Source organism: Bos javanicus, chromosome 5, assembly GCF_032452875.1.
Source record: "Bos javanicus breed banteng chromosome 5, ARS-OSU_banteng_1.0, whole genome shotgun sequence".
NCBI classification, from domain to species: domain Eukaryota; kingdom Metazoa; phylum Chordata; class Mammalia; order Artiodactyla; family Bovidae; genus Bos; species Bos javanicus.
Window position 1 is genome coordinate 97,633,479 of NC_083872.1, and position 21,874 is coordinate 97,655,352.

General features: G+C 41.9%; 1 protein-coding gene across 6 annotated transcripts in view; it reads left to right on the forward strand.

Moving 5' to 3' along the window:
• Positions 1-3,127: 3,127 nt before the first annotated feature.
• The window catches only part of GPR19 (G protein-coupled receptor 19), a 37,064-nt gene continuing 18,317 nt past the window's right edge, over positions 3,128-21,874 (forward strand). The window contains exons 1-4 of one of the 6 annotated variants that reach the window (XM_061417802.1): positions 3,128-3,536; positions 4,103-4,639; positions 15,132-15,288; positions 17,715-17,881. The gene's annotated coding sequence lies outside the window, so the exon portion shown is untranslated. Of the gene's footprint in view, positions 3,537-4,102; positions 4,640-13,657; positions 14,358-14,428; positions 15,289-17,714; positions 17,882-21,874 lie in introns of those variants that run through there. The other 5 variants (XM_061417806.1, XM_061417803.1, XM_061417808.1 and 2 more) reach the window with 5 other exon arrangements.

The window sequence follows — 21,874 nt, forward strand, 5'->3', positions numbered from 1 at the left end:
AAAGTGAAAAAGTGAAAATGAAGTCGCTCAGTCGTGTCCGACTCTTAGCGACCCCATGGCCTGCAGCCTACCAGGCTCCTCCGTCCATGGGATTTTCCAGGCAAGAGTACTGGAGTGGAGTGCCATTGCCTTCTCCAGAGACTGTGACAGAAGACTACTGAGTTGAGGATGGCAGAACAGAAAGGAGATGTAAATGCAAATAAAGAAGCCAGCCGGGCAAAGATGAGGATGGCAGAGAGCCTAGGGTGGAGTTCTCTAGCTGTCTCGAGAGTATTGTAGCAGAGATGTCCTTAATGGGCACTGCTAAATATTCACAACCAAAGTTCACCCTTTTTTCTCCCATATGCCCCCCCCCCACCCCGCCCTTGCTAACGATTCCCTTCCATCTGACTGCAATATTCTTTCTTCAGGTGTGACAAGTGTACTAGAATTACTCCCAACACTTGAAATAGTGCAGGGCTAGAATCAGCAGCACAGTTCTCTGGCAGTCCCTTGTTCACCAATAAAGGGAACTGCAGTGCACAAACACTGCAATTTGGCTGTAACGTTTAATACTTCTAAAATCTTTAAAATTATGTCATGAAAAAAGTCCTATCACTCAGTTAATAAGATTGAAAGTGAAAGTCGCTCAGTCATGTCCGACTCTTTGCGGCCCCGTGGACTTTATAGTTCATGGAATTCTCCAGGCCAGAATACTGGAGTGGGTAGCTGTTCCCTTCTCCAGGGGATCTTCCCAACCCAGGAATCGAACCCAGGTCTCCTGCATTGCAGGCAGATTCCTTACCAGCTGAGCCACAAGGGAAGCAATAAGTAAGATTATATTGTATTGATTCAACAAATTTGGGGTAATTGGGAATGCATAGAAGATTCCTTGTTCAGCAGTTCCTTATGTTGGGATCACAATAATTCAAGAACCCACGTTTACATAAACATTTGACTACAAAAGGCAGCAGTTTTTTCACTGCCTTACAATGTCAAGGTAATTACAGGACAGCATGCTCAGAATGCTGCTAAATAAATAATATGGATAGCTATTTTTTTTTCCATGGATAACGTTTTTAGCTACTGATCGTGGAAATTCTGGAAGTCTACTACTTCCTGAGTTGCATGACAGACTGAATGGGTAACCAATTCCTGGTGAGTTTCTTTTACTCATTAAAAGATTTTTTTTCAGTGAACAAAGATAAAAGTTTTATTTGACCAGTTACTGGTCTTACACTAACATTTTCATCACATGTAAATACACCAGTAGTCTCAAAGGATTGGTAGCTCTGTATCAACTCTTCATCCAATTTCCATTCTCTATTTCCATTAGCACCATCTCATCATGTGCAATAAAAGCATTCAGTTTCTTTTACAGTTGTTGACTGCCTTGACAAAGTAAGCAGTGTTTATGAGTCAGTCTTAATCACCTTAATAAGTGAACAAAGAATCAATTCAGCTTATCTACATTTCTTTTCCTTCACGAAAAAAAATGTCAATTCAATCCTGCTTAGAAAACTGGCTATCACCTTACCTCAACCAAATGAGTGCAACCCTAGATAATGGAGCAGGACTTTAAGTTCCTTCTGACTTTGGCACCAATTGTTGCCTTAAAAGTAAGTATCCAAATTGCTACATTTACTGCATTTTACTATCATATCAAACAGAAAGAGAAAAATCTAGAGGTTAATTTTTTAACGTTAAGGCTCTCTGAGAACCATGGTGGAAGTGCCCAGAGCATTGAAAATTTGGCCCCGTTTGCACACATGTACATACTTTTCCCTTACTTAATTTCATGTGACCTAAAAATCTCATCTTCCTTTTGTAGAAAGTTTCTTCTATTACAAATTAAAGTCTTCAAATTCATTTTTTGAAACCTAACAAATAGTCCAATAAAACGTCCAAATTGTAAACATCAAAGATACAGATACTATTATACAACTCAAAGATGCAGATCTAGGTTTAGCTGAATCTACCAGCAACTGAAGGAGTTTAGAGCACATTAAAATGCATCATTAGAAATTCTTCCATCAAAAACTTAAAAAAAAATTTAACTTGCCTTGTTTTCAAACGGATCTAGTCATATCTATAATATAATCAAAGTTTCACCAGACCTTCTCATCTTGTATCATAGCCTTCTAATCCATTTGAAACTGATTTTGAAGGGAACTTAAAGCCATTTTAGAAAATTTGCTTGTTGGTTGGTGCTTTTTCTGGCTATTGCTTCTAGAGCCACCAGTTTTTAGTTTCAAAATTTGCATGGCTGCCTTCTTGACTCTGCTGCAAGAGACATTCTTAACCATGGAGGTATTGCTCGAAATTTAAGTAAGATGGGCTTAAGCGTTAGGGTTATTTGCATCTTTTCCATTTCAGAGTCTATATTTTTAACAAGTTCCTAAATTCCACCTCCGCTTTGGGGCTTAGAGTTGCTGCTTACCACTTCTTAGTTATTTAAGAGTGGCGCTATCACCTTCATTACTTTCAGTTCGACAGATCTGACAAGACAACGGTTTCTGAGCGTTTAAGAGCTTTCATTACCGCTCGTATTTTCCCTGGTTTCAGGCTTACACTTAACCTGTCCTAGTATCAACCTCCCATCCGTGTCCCCGGCTTACAACTACACCCAAGAACATGCCCTTACACGCCAGCTCTTGAGGCGGGACCCAGCGGCCGTCCGAGGTAGTAAACAAAGCCTAGCGCAGGCGCAGTGGCGACAGGCGTGTAACCTGGTTTGCTAGCAGCCAATGGGATTTTTCGTACAGTAAAAAGTGGAAAAACAAGAATCTCCACACCGCTCTAAGGTGATACAGTGGTTGGCTGCTTCTGTTTTTATATACTTCTGACTTTTGTTTCTGAGGAACTTGTGGGGCCTTCGAGGCGTCGCAAGAAGCCCTTCCTAGAAGGGAAAACAGCCGCTGGCGTGTTGCCTATTTCTAGCCTCGTTTGTTCTCGCCGTGGAGTCTTCATATTTTTAACTTGATTACAACATTAAATCACTGCACCTGGTGGAGGGGAGAGGGGAAAAGCCTCACAACACCATTAAAAAAACGCTACTCTCCGGTCTGGCTCAAACATCGCGAGATTTGCCTGCGCGAACAGCAACCCCCGCCCCCCACAACTGTGTGCGGTTGCGCGTGCGCCTGACTTTTTTTTTTTTTTTCTTTTAAGCGCGAAAACGTTTTGAAACTTTTTGGTAAATAACAGTCAAGCTAGTTAGGCTTGAGAGGTCGAGAAAGGTCGGAGGATAATTCACGTTGACGCGATGGATTCAAGCACACAACCCTAGATTCTTCGAGATTTTGCAGCAACTACTCCACATGCTTGTACGGTCGTCCCTCTTTTCCTTACTGTGTGTCTGCCGTGAATTCTCTGAGAATTCAGCGAATCGAGTAGTAAAGGAGTGGACATGGGAGGGCCGTTCAGGCTTTAAAACCAGAGTGATGGGCTTTATGTATTTGGAAAGATAACCCTGGGAGCGACAGAAGGAATACATTTTTAAGGACCGTGAAAACAATTTTTTTTCCCCTGGAGACCAAGAGGGATTGTGAAGTAAGGTAATACTGAGGGAAGGAGAAGATGGGAAATAGAAGCGGTGAAGAAAGGCAGTAACTACACAGACCAGTGGAGAGGGGAAATTAGGAAAACAGGGCTCTTGGTAGTAGTGTTCCCCAACACTACTTTTTTTTTTTTTTTTTTTGCACCAGGCACTAGTTTTGTGGAAGACAGTTATTCCACGGTGGGTGGGGGACAGGGGATAGTTTCAGGATGAGTCAAGGTCATTACCTTTATTGTGAACTTTATTTCTATCATGATGGCATCAGCTTCACCTGAGATCATCCGGCATTAGATCCCGAAGGTTGGGAACTCCTGCAGTAGAGAACGTTTCCCATCAGACAGTGTGAAGATGTTCGTGTTTGTAAACAGAAAGACAGAAATGCCCCCATATTTAGTTCCTCTTGAGTACGGTAGAAACTGGGGAGTCCCTAAGTGAGCGGGACAAGGAGGATTCTAAAAGCCAGAGTCCTGAGCAAGGGCTGAGGTTGGGATGAGGAAGTAGAGGAGTCAGGAATTCTGGAAGCATCTTAGGAGAACTGACTAACCTGACCTCTTTCTCTCTCAGGATACGTGGGACACCTGCACGAGCATTCAGTTTCTTCCTGCAGTGTCTGAAGGTGCTGCTGCTGCTGCTAAGTCGCTTCAGTCGTGTCCGACTCTGTGCGACCCCATGGACTGCAGCCTACCAGGCTTCTCCATCCATGGGATTCTCCAGGCAAGAACACTGAAGTGGGTTGCCATTTCCTTCTCCAGTGATAAAGTATGAAGTGAGTGAAGTGAAGTGAAGGTACTACCCGCACCTGAAGTGTCCTCGTCCTGTGGGTCCCTTCAGCCACACCTCAGGCAGGATGCAGTGTGGACTTCATGGAGTGGAGTGGTGGAACTGAGCTATCAAGACACCAGCTTGTTATAAAAATACATACTTTCTGCTTTTAGCCTCCCAGAGTCATTTGGTATGAGAGTCCATTTTGATATTGGCAGCAATCTCTAGTCAACTTTTGATTTTGAATATATTTTGATTTTTTATGGACTGTCTGGAGTACAAGGCAGAGGAACGATGCAATACGTGATTTTAGTCGACCAGCAAAGGAATTGCTTGTAGGTAAGCGATATAGCTTCATCTGTAAGGAAAACTCAGGATCCAGGTATCAATCAATAGAATGGAAATGCTTCATTAAGAAAGGTCCAGTCCTGGTAGTCCCCTATTAAGAAGTTCTCCCTAGAGCAAATTCACTTCATTTTGGCAGCCTACAGTATAGCCTAAGAAATGGCAACCCCCTCCAGTATTGTTGCCTGGAGAATTCCATGGACAAAGGAGCCTGGCAGACAGAGAGACATGACTGAGCAATTAACACTAGGGTAACCTAGTAACTGGGCCACATGTGTGTCATTCATGAAAATGTTCCAGAAAAAAAAAAAAAATCCACGCATGCAATAGAAGAGGGTTTCTGCATTGATGCCTTCGTATTTTGGTTTTAGGGAGTGGGATCATTCAACTGTAGGAGGTGTGATCTCTCAGTACGGTGTCACAGAAAGGGTATAGAATTGAGAATCAGACCTGGAGTTTGATGCTAAGGTATGACAGTCTCTCTGTGTGGCCTCTCTGAGCCTCGGGCTTCCTCTGTGTCAAATTAGAATAGTAGTGTCTTCTTCATAGGATGACTGTAAAGATGAAACAAGATATTGTTGACAACTGCATGAGTTACTAGCATAACTTATAGTGTATATTTAATAAATAAGAGTGTCTGCCTTGAGCTTCTCACCATTTATGCCTGCCATCTCCTCACCAAAATGTGCATGCTCAGTGTAGCATCTGTATTCAGAGAACCTTAGGCTAGATTCTTTACCTTGCCTGCACATTAGAATCATCTGGGGAGCTTTAGAAATTCCTAGTGCCCAGGCTTCACCTTCGACAATTCAATCAGAATCTCTGGAATTGGAACCCAGATATCAGTATTTTGTTAAAGCTCCTCATTTTGCTGCCAAGGTTGAGAACCACTGCTCTGACTACACAAGTGGTGGTGTCGGTACTTTCAAATGAGAATAATGAGAATCGAGGCTGTTTTTGTAGCCTTTCAGTGAGTAGAGAATCACTTGGACAGGGCGGGATGGCATGTGTGGGTCACGAATTTGAATTTCTAAGAGAAAGGGTACTTTCTTGTAGGTTTCTAGGGATATAAGTAATTCAGAAGTTGAAACCACCTTACTACTGCTGTTATCGATGCCAGGATATTGTGGTTATTGGCAGGCTCGGCAGTGGAGAGTTCATGGAATTAAAAAAAAATACACATTAAGATGTCCATCATTTCCTCTGTCAGCTGCTTCCTCCCTTTCGTTGTCCTTCCTCTTTATAATATTTGCCAAATCTGTTAGAGAGTGTTGAGGGAGAAGCACAAGAACTCTGCTGCATCCCAGTGCCTCCAGCTGATTTGATCTACTTTATATCTGACTTTGTTGTTGTTTAGTCGCTCAGTCGTGTCTGACTGACTCTTTGCAACCCCATGAGCTATAGCACGCCAGGCTTCCCTGTCCTTCACTATCTCCTGGAGTTTGCTCATACTCATGTCCATTGAGTCAGTGATGCCATCCAACCATCTCATCCTCCATCGCTGCCTTCTTCTTCCCTCAGTCTTTCCCAGCATCAGGGTCTTTTTCCAGTGAGTCGGCTCTTTGCATCAGGTGGCCAAAGTATTGGAGCTTCAGCATCAGTCCTTCCAATGGATGTTCAAGGTTGATTTCCTTTAGGATTGACTGGTTTTATCTCCTTGGTCTCCTTGAGCTGAGTCAAACTGACTGCCTCCTAAGAATTTGGATCAGAATATTGAGAGACTGGGTCATATGTTTTCTCCCCAGCTTTATGGAAGTATGACTGACAAATAAAAGTTGTGTATCTTTAAGGTATACAATGTGATGTGATATATGTACATTGTGATGTGCATTGTGATGACCACAGTCAAGCTAAATAATACCCCATCTCACATAGTTACCATTTTTGCATGTAACACTTGAAATCTCTCTCAGTAAACTTCAAGTATACACTGTTATTAACTGTAGTCAACATGCTGTATGTATATAAGGTCTCAAAAACTTGTTTATCTTATAATTGAAACTTTGTACCCTTGACCAGTATCTCTCTCCCTGTAGCGAAATCCCGCAGTCCTGTAACCACTATTCTACTCACTGTTACTATGAATTTAACTTTTTTAGTTTCCACATATGAATGAGATCATGTAGTATCTGTCTTCCTGTGTCTGGCTTATTTCACTTAATGTAAGGTTCATCCATGTTGTCACAAATGGCAGGATTTTCTTTTTTAAGGTTGAATAATACTCCAGTGTGTGTGGGTGTGAGGGGGAGGTATTTGTATATCACATTTCCTTTACTCATTCATCTGTCAACAGACACATTGTTTCCACATATCTTGGCTATTGTGAATGATGCTTCTATGAACATGGGAATGCAGACATCTCTTCTAGACAGTGATTTTATTTCCTTTAGGTATATACCCAAAAGTGGACTTGGAAAGGTATCTAGTAGTAAAGAATCTGCCTGCCAACACAGGAGATATCGGTTTGATCCCTGGGTTAGGAAGATCCCCTGGGGGAGGCCATGGCAGCCCACTTCAGTATTCTTTCCTGGAAAATTCCATAGACAAAGGAGCCTGAGGGGTTCTAGTTCATGGAGCTGCAGAGTCGGACACGACTGAGCTACTAGACAACAACAGTATACCCAGAAGTAGCCTTGCTGCATCATATTGTAGTTCTGTTTTGAGATTGGTTCATTTAGATAGAAGCATTGAATTTGTAAGGTCATGTAACTTGCAGAGAGCTGAGCCCACTATTTGTGCATCAGTAATCGGAACAAGCTGATTGCAAAAGAGAAGCAGGTGAATGCTGCCAATTAAGAGAGAGAAAATGGGAGAGAATAGGTCTTGTAGCCTCAAGAGATGGAGAAGGCGATGGCACCCCACTCCAGTACTCTTGCCTGGAAAATCCCATGGGCGGAGGAGCGTGGTAGGCTGCAGTCCATGGGGTCGTGAAGAGTCTGACATGACTGAGCGACTTCCTTTCACTTTTCACTTTCATGCACTGGAGAAGGAAATGGCAACCCACTCCAGTATTCTTGCCTGGAGAATCCCAGGGATGGGGGAGCCTGGTGGGCTGACGTCTGTGGGGTCGCACAGAGTCAGACATGACTGAAGTGACTTAGCAGCAGCAGCCTCAAGAGAGAAAGAGATGGAGTCGGTGGCTATCTCAGCTCTGACAGCTTTCTGTCCCTTACTTCAGTCCCATTTTTGGTCTCACTGCCACTTCCTGTTCTTGAGTTCCCTGCAGTTCTTCTTCAGAATCTTTATAATAAATCCACCTCCACCCCAGTGGCTTTCTTTTTTCCCCTTAGATAGCTCTCTAACGTGGCTAGTTGTGTTCTCCCTTTCCTCCTGCCCTTGGGATTAATAAAACCACAGTTTACCACAACAGGAACACACACATATGCAGCAGGGACACTTAACTCACTACTGCTCAAATATGTCAAGAAAAAGTAGTTCTCTTCGTTGTTTTCTAGAGTTTTCATGTGGGTAGGTTATCTGTTATTGCATAACAAAATTCCCTCAAACTTAGGAACTTAATAATAAGCATTATCTTATCATTTTTGTGGGTGAGGAATTTGGGAACAGTTTAACCAGGTAGTTCTGACCTGGGATCTCACAAAGTTGCAGTCAGGATGTTGTCTGTGACTTCCCTAGTGGTACAGTGGATAAGAATCCACCTGCCAATGCAGGGGACGTGAGTTCAATCCCTGGTCCAGGAAGATTTCACAACGTAGAATACGTGCATGCTCAGTCACTTCAGTCGTGTCCAACTCTCTGTGACCCCATGGACTATGACCAGCCAGCCTCCTCTGTCCATGGGATTCTCCAGGCAAGAGTACTGGAGTGGGTTGCCATTGCCTTCTCCACTGCAACATAGAGTAACTAAGCCTGTATGCCTCAATTACTACTGAAGCCCGCACACCCTAGAGCCTGTGCTCTGCATAAGAGAAGCCACCGCGAAGAGAAGCCTTTGCATTACAACTGGAAATGAGCCCTCCCTTGCTGCAACTAGGGAAAGCCCATGCGCAGCAGCGAAGACCCAGCAGAACAACAACAAAAGATGTCCTGTGGACTGCAGTCACTTGACTAGGGCTGGAGGATCTGATATCGGGGTGGCTCACTGCCCTGTTGCTAGTTGGTGCTGGTTGGTGAGAGGCCTCAGTTTTCCATGCGTGGACCTCTTTACAGCATTAGTGTCCTAATGACATGGTGGCTGGCTTCCCCAAGAATGAGTAATCCGATAGGGAGAGAGCCAGGCAGAAACTGTCCTTGCGATGATCTAGCCACAGGAACTACAGAGAATCACTTCTCCCACATCATTTTAACTGGAAACGGGTTGTAAGGATGGCCCATGTTCAAGAGAAATATTATTAGGTGTCATCATTTGAAGGGAGGCATATCAAAGAATTTGTGGACACATTTTAAAGCCACCCCAACTGTTTGATTACAGAAAAACCAACTAAGTGTCCAGTTCAGTCTCAAATATAGTTCAATCAATTTCATTATTTAAGTGGTTCCTTTAAGTAGCGTAAGTCTTTTTTGGATAAAAATGTGTCCTATTTCATAATGTTTCCCAAGGAGGTCCTGACATCTCTGACGATAACGTCCATTTGTATGAAGGGTGGGGAGGGTAACAGATACATCCTTGTGGACTCATGATTAAGGGGTATTCCCTGGCTTTATTCTGGACCTAGTGTGTGCACTGGCAGGGTTCTCGCATGATGCCCCTTGCTGGCCTGATCACTGGGGAACCTGCTGGCCTGTGATGCTGAAGCCTGGATCTCACGAATTCATGGCCCATTTTTGGCTTCAGGCAAATCTCCCAGGGAGGAACAGCCTCTCCCCTTTAGAGACTGCTTCTCCTTGGCTCTTGCTATCGAGTCACTTCACCTGACCACAGCAGGCCCTATGGCTGTTAGTTCAGCATCCATGCTTCAAAGGAACAGGAAACGCTTGGGATGGTCAGCTGCTCTGTATGCCTGTGTACACTGTAGAAAATTTGCCGTTGGCCTAAATGGCCGTGCAAAGTTCAGGATGAGGTGTGAGGGGCCTTGGCAGCTGTCTCCAGAGGGGAGCAAAAGCAGAGATCTTTTGCCCTGAGTGCTCCTCTCAACCTGGAGGTAACTTACTGTGGTATGCAGAGTTAGGACACCTATAGATATTCACCCTAGTACTCAGACCCTGTGAATATGTTACCTTCCAGGGTAAAAGGGACTTTGTAGATATGACTAAGTTAAGGCCTTGAGAGAGGAGATTATCCTGGATTATCTCGTGGATCCAACCTAGTGACTTTCCAATCTGAGGTTGGAGTCACAGGGAGTGACTCTGGAATGGCTAAAGTTACCATTACTCTGTGGCTGGAGTAATAGTTAAAGAGATACAAGATGGTTGGTTTTGAAGATGGAGTAAGGGAATTACGAGCCAAAGGATGGAAACAGATTCTCTCTCTGTAGTCTCCAGAAGAGAACACAGCCTTGCTGTCACCATAATCTGAGCCCTAAGACCCATGTTGGATTTCTGACCTACAATACCATAAGACAATAGATTTGTGTTTTTTGAAGCCATTGTTTGCAGTAATTTGAAAGAGTCACCAAGAGAAAATGAATACTCTCATATCCTTCTTTGGTCTAGAAGGAGTCAGGTCCAGTGACTGGCTGCTTTATTCTCCTTTATCTCTTTGTCTCTGAACCTGAGATCTAGAGGGAAAGACTCTTACTCTCTGTGTGGCGTGTCCTTGTCCAGCACAGAGCAGAATTTATTACTTTCCATTTTCATTCAGACGACAGAGTTGAAAGTACAGTACAGTAAACACCCACAGACTCCTCAGCTAGATTCGCCTGTTGTTACTTTCCCTTTCTGATTTTTTATGTACGTGTTTTTTCTTGTTTAACCACATGTGGGTAACTTGAATTCATCTTGACCTTTCATCCTTACTTCTTCAACGTCTCCTAAGAATAAGAAAATCCACCGGTTAACTACAATTCCTTTCTCACACCTAATAGAAATAGTGATTTCATGACACCATCTAATACAAATCACAAGACAAATTTCCCCAACTGTCCCCAAAATATTTTAGAGCTACTTTATATATATATATATATATGTGTATATATATATATATATATATATATATATATATATATATATAAACTATTTATATATTTTAACTATGTATTTTAACTCTCCCTCCTCAGTCAGCATCTCATCAAATTATGTGCTTTGCAATTGGTTTTCTTTAGTCTCTTTAATCTGTCAAAGCTCACCCTTCTTATTTTAAAACAATGACCTTCTGATAAGTCCAGACTAGTTCTTTTGCAGAATATTCTATATTCTCAATTTGGTTGATTTTTTTTCTTATAATGTCTTTGATTTGTTTTTCCAACTACTACTTTCCCCACCCCTCTCCCCTCCCTGAGAGGCACACTGTATAGAGGTTTGATTATATTCAGATAAATGTTTTTAGAAAGAACATTAGTAATGTTGGGTAGGTTACATTGCTTTACATTAGGCACTAATTTCAGGGTGTCCCGTTTTAAGTGTGCTCAGTCACGTCCGACTCTGCGCACCTATGGACTGTGACCCACCATTGCTAGTGATGCTAAATTTGGTCACTTGGTTAAGACGATGACCCCCTCTCCCATTGAAAGTTAATAAATAATCTACAAACAACCTGTTCCCAACAACTTTTCATCTCATAGTTTGAATATCTGTTGTGGTCCTTGCCTGAATCATTTATTACACTGGGGCCTGCAAAAATGGTGTTCAAAATATTATATTCTGCATTTATTAGCTGGCATTCTTTTGTAAATAGAGCTTTCCTTTAAGAGAACTTGTTTTAATGAATCTCTCAGTGGACAATTGGATAGTGGTTTGCTTTCAGCTTTGTTTAAAGTAGTTGGAGAGCTCTTGTTTTTTAAAAGGATGTGTTAACTCAAGTTAACTAATATCTCAATAGCATCCTCAGTGTTTCCAGTTGTTTCCTTGCTTGGCTCCCAGGGGCTTTTTAAAATCCAAGCAATTCACCATGGTAGGATTTGAGGTAAGGTGGGTGAGAGGTTCACCAGTCTGTGGTAAAAGGGAAGAAAAACTTCTAGATGGGAATCAAGAACCAGCATGATATTTCGACTGCAGCAGTTCACAGGAAGATCAGTTTGTGGAAGTTAAGGATCTAAAAATTATTACCCATAGAACTGGCTACAGACTCTGGGACCCTTTGGAAAATGTTTGCCTGCCCCAGTCTGAAGGCCTATTCTATGGTACCAGACAATCTGAGCAAAGTCTTCTATATTTGGTTGATGACAAATAAAGGAATTTTGAGAATGGCTTTCAAAACAGTAGCTTGGATTTCAAGCCTATTGTCTTGCTGTACACTCCTGTTTTAAATTTTGGAAGCTGAATATTTACTCCTTTTTTTCCCATCACTTTGGTAACTCTGAAGAGTGCCACATTCTCTATCCCCAAGGCCAACTGATTCCCCAGGCAGGCAGAGGAGAAAAAAAAATCACGTAAGTTATTTTCAAAATATGACCCCAGTTACACAAATATTATGGATTTGTGGGATTTTATGGGTTTGGATGGAAGACAACTGTTTTTTCAAAAAGGCTGGGAATAAGTTTGGTGATTATAAATATATTTTTAATAGAATTAGTATATTACATAGCATTTTATAGTATTAATATTTCAGATTATGATTCCTTATGAAATAATTTTTATTATTTTATCATTAAGCTATGATGTACATGTGCGGTCATTCTAAAAAGAATGAATAATTTGGTCTTTTTTTGCTCTCAAATGATTTAAAGCAGTCTTTCTGATTTCTTTTGTCAAAGGCCTATAGTACTGAATCACATCAGTCATATTAAATTAATAAGTTATTTTAAATGAATCCATTATTTATGATATAGAATAGTATAGTGTACCTGCTGTGGGGTCAGACTAAATAGTCCCAAGTCCTAGCTCCTATGCTAACTAGTGGTGTGATTGTGGGCATATTACTTCTCCCTAAGTTTCCTTGTCTGTAAAGCAGGAATGTTAATAACAGTACCTGTCTTATGGTTGGATGTGCTCAGTCGTGTCCAACTGTTTGCGACCCCATGGATTGTAGCCCGCCAGGCTCCTCTGTCCATGGGGATTCTCCAGGCAAGAATACTGGAGTGGGTTGCCATGCCCTCCTCCAGGGGATCTTCTTGACCGAGGGATCCAACCCAGGTCTCCTGCACTGCAGGTGGAATCTTTACCGTCTGAGCCACCATAATTTGCTGAGAAACATAATACATCACACCCCACTCCCAATATTTTTTTTTTACCAGTGTGATGAATGTTTTATTAAAAATACAATAATTTCTTTTACCAAGTCAGGCTAAACCTCCAAGGAGTCTATTAAATAAATGAGAAAAATACAGTTAAGTTTTTCTCTGGTTGGATAGGAGGGTTAAATGAGATCATGGCTCATGATAAATAATTAGCTGGTTCTGTTGTTGCTGTTATTATTATTCTTATTATTCACTAAGAAAAGAGAGATGATATTAAGTCACCATCTGACTAACTCTCTTAAGAATTTCTTCAAATACATGTCCAACTTTCCTGATAAACTAATTTTCTGAAAGGGGCCAGTGTTAGAATTAACAGAGTTGAATTTCTCTGAGCCTTACATGGAAAAACTAGAATTAACTTGATTCTTATCCTAGAATAAAAGAAGTAAACATGTCTTAAGCTGTGGACATTAGGCCAGGAAAGAGCTTCAATTTCATGGAATTATACTGGAGCTTCTCTATGCTACCTCTTTTCTTAACAGAATTTGCATTACTGCACATTGAAAGTCAGTATTTCTACCTGAACCCCCCCATAGAAATACAGTATTCAGAATTGCTATGCTTAGAATTCTGAGTTAGAAATAAACAGGTTATGTGTATGCCTAAAGAGACAAATGTATAGATTCAGTTCCTAACTTGGGATAGTCCAAATGTTATACAAGGGATTGACTTTATTATTCAAATTGTTCTTTATTTAAAATAATCCAGCAAGTCACATTAAACAATATTTATCTTTTCTCCTGTGAACTCATAAAGCATTCACAATTGTTCCTAGTTCAGGTGTAGGTCTAGTGTATCTCCCACTTAAGACTAGATAAATGGCCTCACAAAAGCCAAAAGCCACAATCCAAGAAGTATGTTTCCTGTGTTCTTCCACCCCCCCACCCCCTCACCCCAACCCTGCTTTCTGATGGCACACCACAGTCGTTCTGTGAAGCTGGCATTTTCATTGTGTTGCACCTAAATAGATTTTTAAGGAAAGAAGCAGTGAAGGATGGAGGGAGTCACCATCACAGTGTCCATACTAATTCCTAGAATCCTTTCAAGATTTAGGGTCAGCAACAATTCAGTAAAGAAGGGGCCCATTAGGTAAATTTGGCTCTGAAAATGCTCACTGAAAGTCCTCCTCTGCAATTCAGTTCTGTTCCCTCTTCCTTTCTTTAGTCAGCAGGGTCCCATGGTGACTGGTTCTGAACGCAGTCATCCCCTTCAGCGGTTACCTAGCACCATGGCAACCGGGACGTCAGCAAAGCAGGAAAGACCCTGCACAAAACAGCTCCTACCAGACTCGCTCTCTGCCTCTTAACTCAGCCCTGCCTGAGGCCTAGGGATGGGGCTAAAGACATCTGAACATGCACACTCAAGAAACCTACATATTTCTGTGGTTGTGCCTGTGAGCATAGATATATGGGCATATGGTAAACTGTGTAATGAGAATTTCCTCTCCACCCCCAAAACATGGAGCATGTTTAAAGGGTGTGGATGGATGGTGGGATGGGGGTGGGAAGGTAGACATTTGATGATATGTAAAAATTATATTTGTGTTTATAAATAACAGTAAGTTGACATTAGAGGAAGTTGGAGTCCTACTTACATATGGCCAGGTGTATATTTAGACACAGAACCTCAGGGAAATATTTTTTAAATGGTTTTATTTACTCGAGAGTGAAATAGACAAATGAGCGCTGAGGGGGTATAATGCTGTCCGTGGTGCTGAACACTTGATTTTTGTCAGATATGCCAAGGTGGCTCCGGAGGGAACTTAGGGAACACCTTGCCAATTTAAAGTACAGACAACAAGGAAGAAAGGGAGGGCATGGGGAGAAAGTATCCTTTTCTTCCCTTCCAAGCAATTCTGCATGTCCAGGATAAAATGTTCAGATGAGAAATAAAAAAGAAAGTGGAGAAGGCTAGAGGTTTGGATGGTTGAATCTTCCCCTTTTCATATGGAGATTTTTGGTTAGAGCCAATCAGGTCGGAGATTTCTGCCTCTGAGCTCCTGAAAGGAAAAGTGAGGGGGAAGGGAGAGAGAAGCTGGCCACATTCTCCTCGTGAGCCACATGATCCATTTCCCATGTGACACATTCCAGAGCCCAGGAAAGGAGAAGGAGGGGCACCAGGAGAGTGGGGCTGGGGGCGGGAAGATGGTTTAACAGTCAACCCTGCACGGCGTCATCTTGTCTTCCTACCAGGAAGCAGGCTGTGAGCCAAGGGGAAGGCAGAGGACAGATATGACTGTGTTTCCAAGCTTCTGTGGTGGTTTATGGCATCCTCCAAACTCCTCTGCAAGGGCTGATCCTGACCAAGACGACCCAAGGAGACTGTCTCTGAAATCAAGTCCAGATGAAGGTATGTATTAGAGACCCCGCGGTTTCGTGGCTGAAATTTGGCTCAGAGGATATGATACCTTCTGTTTTCCAGGCCATTCAGAGATTTTGTCTTGGCTTACATGCTGGTTAGGGGCTTTTGATTTGTCACAGGTCCAGAAAAGATGCCTAGGTAGTTCTGTAAAATGCATAATTCACCACAGTAACTGCCTATTGAAGAAAAATGAGATGGACATTGTATCCAGTGATAATGAATAAAACAAAGCACTCCCTGCTGAAACAGATTTTTTTTTCTTTGAATCCTGGAAAGAGGGAAAAAATAATATTACTGACACTAGCCAGATTTCATATGTCACTACAATCAAATCCTGCTTCATGCTTTTCAGCTGCTTATTCTGTGTCCATGTTCACAAAGGTAATTGGCTGTGGCTGAGGGAGCCTGAGTGGGCTAGCATGCTGTTTCTTTGTGCTGTGTGATCGTCTTCCTTCTCATGTCCCTGATACCAGGAGTGCTTGTGATTGTTTTCAGCTTTCTGTTAGGGATGGTAGGCTGTCCACCAAATCTCGTATCTTTCAGAATAGCTACCAAGAAGGCTCCCAGGAAGTTCTCAAAGGAATCTTCCAGAGTTATAGGCTAAAAGAATCTGCCATGCACTCAAATCTTGATCCTTTTGGTTATTTCTACCCAGCACAAAGAGAGGAACTAGCAAATTTACATTTTATTTTGTCTTTATTTAACAAATACTTATAAAATTCTTGCTATGTGTAAGGCATCATTCTAAGCACACTCAGTTATTTAATCTGTATAATAACCTTCTGTGGGAGTTATTATTAGTACCCACATTTTGGAGATGAAGAAACTAAGGCACAGAGAAGTTAAGGAACTTTCCCAAGGTCACACAGCTATCAAATAGGAGAAATGGGGTTTAGACTGAAAAAACTTGACATCAGAGTTCATGCTGTTAATCACTGAACTATGTTGCTTCCCTGCTTCCATTATTTTAAATGATGTCAACAGTTGATTTGGCTACAAATTGTGTTCAGCTGACACTACTAGAACATTTAATTGGCTTGCCTGGCTAAAACAGATCCCCAGTGTAGTCTGTATTTAATTTTGAATTATCCCACTAGTCACATTCTGTACCCCCAAATAACTCAGTAAGTAATTGCCTGTTCTTCTCTTCCCTTGTGCTGTATAGATATGTGGTAGTAAAACACTGTGTTGCTATGGTGACCAAATGATATCTAAAAGGAAAAAAGAAATCTAAAATTACATCATGGTTGATTTTTTTTTTGTTGTTAATCAAACCCAGAAACATTCTTCCATCCTCAGGAACTAGTAACAAGCCCAGCCTAACCATATTATCTTTAACAGTACTTACCTGGTTTTCAAAATAAAATAAATAAATTAAAAACTTATAAAATTATAAACATAAACTATGTTTTATCAAACTGACTAGAGTTATTGCTTTAAAATAACATTATCATACTTTAAAATAGGGAATAGACCTCTCTTTTACAAATTATCTTAGGTTTTATGGGAAAAAGAGGGATTTTTAAAATTTCTGGTTTACTTCCTCTTGGTCTTTGTCATTTCTCTTCTGGGCCCTGACAAGAAAAGATGACATCTCATTCTTATATGCTGTGGGAAAACTTACAGAAGTTACTGGATGGGTCAAAGATACAGAGAGAAAGAAAAGGGGGGAAGGAATTCAAAATTTCTGAAATTCCTTACGATATAAGGTGTTTCCCTTCAGGCTTTCACTGAAAAACGCTTTGAGAGGAGCGTGTCTCCCTGACACCTTGAATTTTATTGAACTTTAGTTCTTAGATTAAGCCTTTGATCCTTGCTGAAATCTACATTTCCCTGGAACAAGTACACTTAAGACTATCATAGTCATCTGAAGTCAGCTTCTGGACAGAAGGGACCCACTTCTTCCATCTCTGGATTTCTAGCACTTAGCACCTGGCTTGTTTATAGTATCATCTCAATATGCACTTGTGAATGAAGAATGGGAAGACTGAAGACTCTGACAGCATTCTGGGGTCCCATATCTATTTTGTTTTGCATGCTTTTATGGGGAAGGGTATTAAGGAGGTTAAAGTGTAGTAGGAGAGAACTTGGCAACAGTTAAAGTTGTGTCTGAAATTTACATATGCTAGTCAGACCAACCTTGGAGCAGACTAGAGTTCAAGAAAGATCCATAAATTTTTTTCCTGGTGATTACCAAGCCCCCTGACATTTTATTTATATTTAGAATGTAGTTCTCCTGATACTTGTATTTGCATCTAGGTGGAGGCACCCTGAACAGTCTCATTTTCCTCTGATGTTTTTTTGGCCTGGCATCATTGAGATAGTTCACCTTGGGCCAAGAGAGAATGCCTTGAGAAGATCAGTTCCTGCCCCAGGCCGTCCTGTCCTAACCAACCATCCCTCCCATTCCCTAGGACATTGCACCAAGATCCCATCCCACTGGACTACAGGACTCCTCCCTAGAGAACCATGGGATCTTCAGAGTCAGAATGGATTGAGCCAGATTGCTCAATATGGATTGCATCCATACTGTGGTGACTAGGAGCTGAGTACAAGAGATTGTCTCGGAGTATCTTTAAAGGTTGCTTGGGATTTGAGTTTAAGTTATCAGGTTAATAACTAGGCTTAAAATAGTTACCCCTCCTGATAGCATAAACAAATATAACCCGTTCTGTTCTTTTTCCCGGCTTTGCTAGTGGCTCAGTGGCAAAGAATCTGCCTTCCAATGCAGAAGCCACAAGTTCAATCCCTGGGTTGGGGAGACCCCTGAAGAAGGAACTGCAACCCAAGCCAGTATTCTTGCCTGGGAAATCCCATGGACAGAGGAGCCTGGCAGGCTACCGTCCATTGGGTCGCAAAAGAGTCAGACATGACTTAGGATTAAACTACAATTCTTTTTCCATCTGATTAAGGATCGTTAAGAACATGAAGAGTGGGGTTTGTGGATAAGGTGTGTGTCCTTTAATCCTGTCTACTCATCCTCCCAGCCTTCAGTGTGGCCTGGAGTGAATGAGTTGTGGAAGAGAAACAGCCCTGCTGGAAACACTGTGCAGCTGGGCCGGTGCTGCTTGCCCACTGCACGCTTGCTGGCCTCCTCAGATGAGCAGGGCTGTGCACACAAGAGCCTTGGATCTAGAAGCCTCTCTGGGTTTCCACTCATCCCTCTCAAATCTAAAAGGGGACAGTCCTCTCAACCAGCTGAACAGGAGAGAAAGTGGAGAGGCTCCCCTGGAGGAGAGACCTTGCTAAGAACACTTTCAGCTTGGAGGCTGGAGATGAAAGAAGAAATACGAAGAGGAATAGTGAGGGTGCGTGAAGCTTGTGAAAGTGACACCTGGGTCCTGCCTTTCCCTCACAGTAACTTCCGGCTGTTAGTCTGCCCTGCCCACCAGATTATCAGATCCTTTCCTAGGATGTGTATGTGGGGAGGTAGAAGGAATAGAGACAAGGATCAGTGTATGGGTGCAATTTCTCCTCTGAGTCCAGACAAACAGTGGGTTGAGATGAGAGGACAGTTTAAAAACCAAAAGGGCAGTCACCATCATGAATATATTTCCCTGTTTGTAGCATCATTTTTCCTGGGCCCAACTTGGAAAGCGCTCATCTCTCAGAGCCTGTCATTCAGTATATTTCCAAGGCACTGAATGACTGTCATGTTTAATCTTGATGGAAGCTCTCTGATATGCGTTACTAGACCCAATTTCTGATCAGGAAGCTGAAGCTCAGGATAACTAATTTGCCCAAAGCCACACACAGCAAATAAAGCCAGCATCTGAATCCAGGTCTTTCTGGTTCCACTATGTCCCAAAGGAAAATTCTTTCCTCTAGAGTAATAATAAATACAATTCTAGAAAATTTGGAAAATATAAAGACATATAAAAGAATAATGAAAATAAAAATCAGTTGTGGTCTGGCCACCTAGAAACAACTTATTTTTAATTTTTGGTGTTTTTCTTCTCAGTCTTTTTCAGTGCATATAGTGATAACAAAAGTAAACATTTGTTAAGCTCTGGCTTTGTTCTGGACATTGTTCTTAGCTCCTTTTTGTGTCATTTTTTTCTCACAATAAATCAATAAAGTGCAGAGACTGTTACTGTTCTAATTTCACTGGTCAAGACAATAAGCACGTAGATGTTAAGTAACTTACACAAGTCACAGGTGATTTGAAACCCAGGCAGGTTGGCTTGAGAACAAGGTTTCTCAGCCTTAGCACCATTGGCATCTTGGATCAGACAGTTCTGTGTTGGGAATGCAGCATTTGTCCTCTTTACTGTAGTATGTTTAGCAGCATCCCTGGCCTCTACCTACGAGATATCAACACTTTCCTCCCTGAGTTGTGAAAATCAAGAGCATCCCAGTATTGCCAAATGTCCCCTGGGAGGCAAAATGACCTCTGGACCACTAGTCTAAGAGCCTGTGCTTTGAACCATGTATGGTGGTTGAGATAACATAGCCTCTTCATATTTTAAATGTGTTTCGAGTATTTTCTTCTACATGTCAAGAAAGAAATACACCTTTGAATTTGGATACAGGCTATGAAACCCGCCTGGGATGTCAGTGGCTTTAAAGAGCACAGGTAGGAAATTAGTTACTTCCAGAAAAATGCTCATTAGTGGACTTTCGTCACAGGTTTATCTTATCCCACCATTTCCCAGTGTGGAGAATGTGTTTCTCTCATTACTTTTTCCATGGTTCTGTGCACCTTTAGCCTTCAGGAATTGGGATTTCAAGCATACACTTATGGTATAGCAGGGCAATGCTTATCAACCAAAGTGTCAAAATACGTCCCAAACAAAGGGTGTCTGTTGCAAATAATTTCTAGCTCAATAAAATACCAAAGTTTGCTGGTTATTCATTTTTTAAAAAAACTTATTATAATAAATTTAAGGATGTCCACATAATTTTTTTTTTTTTCTACCTGACTACATGACTTCTTGGCTTGAAGACTGTGGTCTGAGTGCCAAGTGCTGCACGTAATTCTGGATGTGTCTGTAGGAGTGCATCACATGTATGGACTCAATGTCACACCTGCCTCCGAAGAGGAAGTTGAAAATTGCTGGTATTGGTGATTTCGGTCAGTCATTGTTTATATGCAGAGAGGGTTAAAATAAGCACTGAGAAGTGATAGCAGTAGCATTTTAACTGATAAAATGTCTAAAAATATATGGCACTAAGATATGTTATTAACCATGTGAAACACATGCAAATACGTGCTCAACCATATTTTTAATCACATCTGACCACAAACGTAGTTGCATAATTTGTCCATGAAAAATACATGTGCTGCACATTGAAATCTAGCTTCTCCATGAGCTTGAGGGTAGCTTTCTTGGAAAACCATGATTGAGGACAGTGGTGCAAAATTTACCCAGAGTGTTGATGTGAACTTGATGTGAGACAGCATGTAATGCTTCTGAAAGAGAAGTTTTTGGTAACTCACTATTCAGTGCTTATACTCAGTTCTTAATGAATCCTTCACCTGCTTTTCAAAAGGCTGTAGATCACATCCACTGTTCATCTCTTTGCTTTGAGTGTAATGAATCTGGTCTTTGCCTCCCCACATCTCTCCTGTTTCAGTCTCATGACTAAAGATGTTGGTACTGAAATCAGAGATTGGAAATGAAATTGAACATTTCTCTCCCAAACTTGAATTCAACAAGCACACAGCAGCTGTTCAAAAAATGTTTGTTGTAATAAGCTGAGTTTACTGAGGTGCAAATTCCTTGGCCAAATTATTTTCTTCAAAACTTGAAAGATCCTATTCTAGGAAGAGAGGTGGAAAAATTGGTAGAGGACAGTCAGGGTTTCTAGCAAATATTTCTCCTCCCCAAGAAGTCTGGTGTTACCCAGGATGGGAAGCAAACACAGGTGGCAGGTTTTCTTAGACCAGACCACTTCTGGTGAGGAATCTTCTCTAGGAGATTGTTGGCACATCCAGGGTAACTACTGGAGAAGGCAATGGCACCCCACTCCAGTACTCTTGCCTGGAAAATCCCATGGACGGAGGAGCCTGGTAGGCTGCAGTCCATGGGGTTGCTAAGAGTCGGACACGACTGAGCGACTTCACTTTCACTTTTCACTTTCATGCATTGGAGAAGGAAATGGCAACCCACTCCAGTGTTCTTGCCTGGAGGATCCCAGGGACGGGGGAGCCTGGTGGGCTGCCATCTATGGGGTCGCACAGAGTTGGACACGACTGAAGCGACTTAGCAGCAGCAGCAGCAGGGTAACTACTGAGGAGGGCTAGGCTGACCCCTCAGTACAATTCATCTCTCCTTTGGAGACCGAGACTAGTGACCTTGGACTGGACCCCAGCATCCCTTAACAGATTCCCTTTCCTCCCATCAGAGTGCACTTTCAGGAGGCGCTCTCCACCAGCTGAGAGGGGTGGCTTATAAGTTAAATGAATGCGTGTTGCTCGTTATGATGTCTGCCTGTCAGTTTTAGTTCATACAGCGAACATGACCTTAGAAATTATCTGGACCAACTCATTTTTGTTGCAGACATGGAAACAGAGATTCAGGGAGATTAATTTACTTGAGGTCCTTACACTGATATAAAAATAAGACCTGGG